Here is a 7,173-nt window from a genome sequence, read left to right as displayed (position 1 = left end):
ATCTCACGTCTTCCTTTTTTATCTAAGGTTTTAGAATGTGTTGTTTATTTTCGCTGCCTGGGGTTTCTTACTGCTAATTCTATTCTTGATCCTTTTCAATCCGGCTTTCACCCACTGCATTCAACTGAGACTGCTCTTACTAAGATCACTGATGACCTTTTACTGGCTAAAACTAAAGGTCTTTGTTCTACTCTAGTCCTCCTGGATCTCTCTGCTGCGTTTGACACCATTGATCATGGTCTCTTGGTGGATTTACTCCAAGACCTGGGTTTTGTGGGATCAGTTTTAAATTGGTTTAAATCCTACCTGTCAAACAGATCTTTTGCAGTGGTTGCAGGAGGTCAGGTTTCTGCCCCATCTCATTAGCTGTTTGAGTCCCTCAGGATTCTGTCTTGGGTCCTTTACTGTTCTCCCTTTATACCCTGTCCCTGGGAAATCTTATTAGCTCCTACGGCTTTCAATATCACCTGTATGCCTACTACACCCAGCTGTACTTCTCTTCCCCTGAGATTTTGCCAGTTGTTGAGCAGTGATTATCATCAAGTCTTGCTGTTGTCTCTGAGTGGATGATTCACTGGCACCTGAAGCTCAACATGGCCAAAACTGAGCTACTTGTCTTCCCACCCAAGCCATCTTTGCAATATTCTTTGTCAATTACTGTGAATAACATTTCTATTTAATCTATCAATGAGGCCTGTAATTTTGGCTTCATATTTGACTCTTAGTTATCGTTCACTCCACAGATCCAGGCTACAGCCAAGTCATGCAGATGCTTTCTTTATAATTTCATCAGGTTTTGACCATTTCTTTCTTTTTCGACGCCAAAGACTTGGTGCATGCACTACTGATATCATGCCTGGATTATTGGAACTAATCCATTATTGCTAGTGGATCTTCCTATTTCCCACCTTACTCCCTAATCTCTATGGAACACTCAGCAGCCAGGATCATCTTCTCTGCCCGTCACTTTGACCATGTTCCCCCCTTGTTGATATCCCTCCATTCCACCACCCCCATTCCTTTCAGAATCTGATATAAAATTCTTCTCCTGACTTTTAAAGCCCTTCATGACTTGGCTCCCTCTTATTTGTCAGTGCTCAGCTCTCCTTATCGCCCTCCACACACATTGAGATCTTATGACACCGGTCTCCTAGCTCAGCCAAGAGTCTTCTCCTCCCCTGCTTGAATCCTCCCTTTCTCCTGTGCTACTCCTCATGTTTGGAATCTCCTCCCCACACAATTAAGAACTATTACTTCCTTGGCTAATTTTAAGGCCAAATTGAAGACCCTCTTTTTAGGGAGGCATTCCAGATTACTGGTTGTTAATCTGCTACTTACTTTGTTTTTATTTTATATTAATTATTATTATTTTAGAGTATTGTTTTAGACTGTACACTGGTTTTTATTCTTTTTCTTTTTTGACCCTTACTATGTAAAGCACTGTGCAAACGTTACAGCACTCTATAAATAAATGTTAATAATTGAACATTTGAATAATTGAATAATTGCAGCTTTAATTTTAAAATGCTTTCTTTAGATACATGATGCAACAAAAGTCAGCATTTTTGTCTTGGCAAGTAGCAAGCTATCACCATAACAAAGTAACAGGAAATAGCCACTAGTAAGCCTCTGGTAAGATCCTCTGGTAATAATCTGAATGGTTGCTCACATAAAATTTGCAATCCTGCCCATCAAATTGTCACTTCAAAGGTCTCTTCCCTTCATTTCATTTGCAAATAATTACCAAAAAAAAAAATCCTTGATCAAGAAGATGCAAGATTTACAGCTTGTTAAAGAGCATTGATGGAAGTATTGAGTAACAAATACTATTTCTCATATGTTTAATGAACAGTGTTGAGAATTCTTTATGGAGATTGTCACAAGGAAAATCTGCACCAGATCCGTGCCAGGTTACATGAGGGTTGTAGTAGTCGGCGACAGTAGTAGGCAGTAGGTAGCCAATATGGCAGTAGGCAGTCTGTATGCAACCCAGGCTTCTCTTGCAGCTTTTCATCGATAGGATTTTCCATTATCAGTACTGGGAGACACAGCAGCTATGGGTTGGAGGTGACAAAGTGTGATAAAGGTACAATTTTATTATTGTAATTGTGGTCTAAAACTATGTTTGATAATCTTCTAAGAGAGGAAATGAACATTTCCTCAAGAAGTGAAACAGGACTGCACAGCGCCTTGGAGTCTGATCTCTGTGTACTGCAGTTTGGGAGAGCTCTGTTACAGACTTATTCCAACAATGCTCGTGTATGTCAAACATCTTGGCTGAAATGCCAAAGATTGTTATGCAGCTTCCTATATACTCTGTGCAAAATTTTCTGTACACAAAAATACTGTTCCTCTTCCCACAAAAAATGGCCTCCTTTCTAAACAAAAGTGTATTCATCAGGCTGGTCTTCCAGGCTGAGAGGGATGATAGTATGAAATATTCAAGTATACTGTGTGTTTGTAAAGTTGCTGGAAATGAATATGACTGCAATATGAAACCCACTGTCTAATTTTATGAACCCCACAGTTTTCCCTGTCTTTATCATTTGCTGAGGGGTATGGAGGAGGTGTCATGGCTGCAACTACTCAGTGACACATGAGAGGCCAGCCTGAAAAGGATCAATATAATCAAGGAGAAATCAAAACAGCAATCCCTCTTCCGTGAGAAGGGATTAGTCTTGAATGCTCTCTTGACCTTCTCCTGATATTTATCACTCTGAGAATCTGTCAGCTTTCAACTACAAGAGATACTAACATGTTTATGATGCACTGCACTGGAGATAAATTTTAACCAAACTAGTTTAGCCAGGTTGACCAGATGTTATAACCCAAAGGAGATAAGGCATTGCAAAATGTAAAACATTAAAGAAGAATGCGGAACATACACAATAAAAGCTAAAACACTGATATAAATGTAAATTCTTGCTTCTTAATCATGCTCAAAATCGAGGGCATTTTGAAATACCTCCTAGATAGAAGGCTGAAATGTAGGGCATGTAGACCTACAAGGGTACTTTTTTCCACCTTTGGGGGGACATGATTCAGAAGTATTGGTCTCAAATACATGAAGAAATACTTAAACTTAAAAATAAAGATTAAGAAAGACCCTAAAATGTACCTCCTATGTCTGATAAAGTATGGGGGGCAAAACACAGAACAATCCTCTACTATATGACAACTGCAGCCAGGGTGATATATGCTAAAAGCTGGAGATTGGAAGATGCCCCATCCTAAACAGATTGGCTATGGAAATTATTAGATTATATAGAAATAGATAAATTGGCTTGTCTACTTAGAGACTAGCCACTGGAAACATTCAAAGAAGATTGGTTAAATATATTAAATGAAATGTTTGTGACTCTGAACTTCTCACCTCAGTAATCATAATAAATAGACAAAATAAACAGAAATGTAAAATAAGGGAAGAAAATTAAAAATTATACATAATATTATTATGTTTTATTATTAAGGTATAATATGATTTGGGATATAAAGTGGATAAATCATTGATAATGATATCTAAGTCAGTATAGCGGGGATGTAAAGACAGTAGCAAGAAACAGGAAATAAATTAGAAGAGAAATTTGAGAACTCAAAGCCAGAATATAAAACATAAGTATGCAAAAAGAAAGTCACTTGTAAGTACATTTTAGGTTTTTTTTATGTAAGGCAGAATGTGGTAGTATGTGATATGTAGTTGTAGTATGGGTTTATTTTTTATCATTGGTTTGTTAATAGATGTGCATACTTTGTCATATTGTTGATGTTGATGTTGATGTCTTTTTCCTTATTTTCTTTTATGTTTGCCCTTTTTTAATCAAAGTTAGTTTTTTTTAAAAAAAAATTAAAAGAAAGAAAAAATGTACGACATGTTCTGGAAAAGAAGGATGTCTGGTCACCCTGAGTTGAGCAGACAAGTAGGAATGGCATACTCAGGACATTTTCAGACAAAGTCTTTGTTGTGCAGTTTTACTATCCTCTATCTCTGGGGATATATGCTAGATCAGGGGTTGGCAAGATGCGGCCCACGGAGATCTTTCCGCTGGCCCCTGCCTTCCCCTGCTGCCGCCGCCAATTGCAGCTTTTGCCGCTCCCAGCGGCCGATTGCCACCGGGGCCTTTGGGAGGCAATTTTTCAAAATGGTGGCACAATCTTGCGCGACCTCCCCTGTGGTCACGCGAGACTTCGCCGCCATTGGCAGTGGCCTCTGAGAGGCCCGCTGCGGCCGCGGGAGCCCTTGAATAGGGCCCCTGCAGCAGCAGGGAGCCTGTGCAAGGCCTGCTGCTGTCACCAGCGCCCTCCAGGAGGGCCCCAGCAGTGAAAGGGGGCCTCTGCGAGGCCCGATGCCATCGCTGGCACCCTCCAGGAGGGCCCCGGTGGCAGCAGGGGGCCTCTGGGAGGCCCGATGCTGTTGCCGGGGCCCTCTTGGAGGGCCCCAGCGATGGCAACCGGCCTCCCAGAGGGCCGCTGCCGCCACCGGAGCCCTCTTGGAGGGCCCCAGTGACGGCAGAAGGGCTGGCAAAGAGGAGGAGGCCTCCACCGCTGGCGTCCCCCGACAGCTTTTTTGCTGGCTTCTGATGGGGCCTGGGGCCCCGTCAGGGGCCCGCAAAGAGCGGGAGGCCTCCAGCGCTGGCGGCCCCCGCCGGCTTTTTTGCCGGTCTCTGATGGGGCCTGGGGCCCCGTCAGGGGCCCGCAAAGAGGAGGAGGCCTGGTCCCCGGAGGGTGGAAGCTCCAGTCCTGGCATGCGGCTCCGCCCCCAGAGGGTGGAAGCCCCACCCCCCACCTTCGGCCCCCCAGTCGCCTGAGGGGCAGCAACCCGGCCCCCGACTCAAAAAGGTTGCCTACCCCTGTGCTAGATCGACATTATGTTGCTTAGTTCTGTTGTCAGGCTTCCTTTCTATTCTTCTAGTCTAGGAATTCTGGGAGGTTATTTTTTTCTCTCTATTGCACAATGCAGTGGGAACTCAGTATCTGCGGACTTGCCATCCATGGATTCAAGCATCTGTGGATGGCAAGCCCCCATTGTCCCCAATGGTGGCATGTGCATGTAGCCGCATTGCCATTAGGGACAGCTCCTATTGCCTGAAATGGCAGCACATGCACATGGCTGTGCCACCATTAGGGACAACGGGACATCACTTGAAGTCCCATTATCCCTAATGGTGGTGTTGTGTGCTGCCATTGGAAACAATGAGACTTGAAACCAGTGGGGATGTTTCTCAAATACAACCATAATATAGATCATCCAACCTGCCAGTCAATTGATAACATTTCTGTCAACCATGGGTCATTTGAACTGTTCCAGTTCCCTTGGAAGGTTCTTTTTGTTCTTTTTTTAAAAACTTATTTTTGTACATTAAAACACATCAATATTAAACATCAATCAAACAGACAATTCACAAATCATAATTCATCATTCAAACAAAAGCCATATAACCATATAACCAAACAGACAAAACACAACAACAAGACAAAGATAATGCCTTCCTGGATCCTCATAGGCCTGATTCTTGTGATATTGCAACTTATTTGTTTAATTTTAGTAAATTATTCTCCCCACTATAAACAGATCAATAGACTGAGTTCTAGTACTGTCCTCAGTAACTGCAGGGGATCTGTTCCAGACCTCCACCTGTGGATACTAAAATCCACAGATGCTCGAGTCCATGTTGTTCCCAGTTGCGACATGGCCACTAATTTCAATGATTTGAAATTATTCATCATTGTTGTCAGAATCATAATTCACAGCCAACAGACTGGTGAAGACAGTGGAGGGGAAAATAATAATAAACTGAAATAATAATAAAATTAATCATGATAAAATAATAATAATAATAATAATAACAATAATAAACATAACAACAACAAATGCCAGCCAGCAAGTTTATCAGCATGAAAAGTAGCAAGGATAAAACAACAACAAAACAAGTAGCAGGCAGCATGGAGGCCACTTGAGGGAGGGCTGCAGTTTGGTGGTGGTGGCCCCATGTGGCAGGGTAGGTTGCTGAGGTGGGCCCACCGCATCATGGCAAGAGGCTGCAAGTATGGTGGAGGTTGGAGAGTGAGCTACAAGATGGCAGTTATCACCCCACATGTTAGCAGCGATGGGAGGTGGAGGAGGTGAGATGAGCCATGAGGTGGCAGTAATGGCATAATGCAGTGGCAGGGGAAAACTACAAGGACAATGGATGTGACTAGTATAGCTCTTTGTGGTAGCAGGAGTCATGAAAAGCAGTGGAGGTGTGAAAATATGAAAATATGAAAGCTGCACAATTGTGGTCACTAGCGCAGTGTCCAGATAAGTGCAACATCATGTGAAAGTCCTTCCCGTGATCACGCGGGAAGGATGGGACAAGGACAAGAATGCCCTCTTTCTGTCCGATAATCTCCAAAGTCTACAAAAGTTGATGCTACAATTTCTTTCACTCAGTCTCAAAGGTGCTACAAGAACCCATTGCTTACTAGTAAGCTGTCTTGGATGAAGCCGCTTATCTGGACCCATTTCAAACTGGCTTCAGGGCTGAATATGGAGTTGAGACTGCCATGGTAGCCTTAGTCGATGATCTCTGTCTGCGCATCAACAGGGGAAGTGAGACCCTGCTGGTGCTCTTGGACATCTCAGTGGCATTTGATACCATTGACCACGGTATCCTTCTGAAATGCCTGAAGGAGTTAGGCATTGGGGTCATTGCTTTGCAGTGGCTCCCTTCCTACCTCTCGGTCAGACTCCAGATGGTGATGCTGGGGAGCAGCTGCTCTTCTAAAAGAGAACTGACATCTGGCGTCCCTCAAGGCACCATCCTGTCCTCCATGCTGTTTAACATTTACATGAAGCCGCTGGGAGAGATCATCTGGGGACATGGGGCATGGTGTTAGCAGTATGCTGATGACAGCCAAATGTTTCTCTATGCCTCCGACTGTTGCAGTGACTAAGGATGGCATCTCTGAATGCCTGTCTTGAGTCGGTAATGGGCTGGATGAGGGAAAATAAGCTCAAGTTGCATCCAGAGAAAACGGAGGTACTCACGATAGGATCCTCAGGTCTGGGGAAGGAAATTTGTCAACCTGTCCTGGACAGGGCCACACTCCCCCTAAAGGATGAAGTTCGCAGTTTGGGAGTACTCCTGGATCCATCTCTACAGTTGCCATCTCAAATAGATGCGATGGTCAGGA

The sequence above is a fragment of the Sceloporus undulatus genome, chromosome 3 (genome assembly GCF_019175285.1).
Source record: "Sceloporus undulatus isolate JIND9_A2432 ecotype Alabama chromosome 3, SceUnd_v1.1, whole genome shotgun sequence".
In the NCBI taxonomy this organism is placed as follows: Eukaryota; Metazoa; Chordata; class Lepidosauria; order Squamata; family Phrynosomatidae; genus Sceloporus; species Sceloporus undulatus.
Note: the sequence above shows the minus strand (reverse complement) of the source record.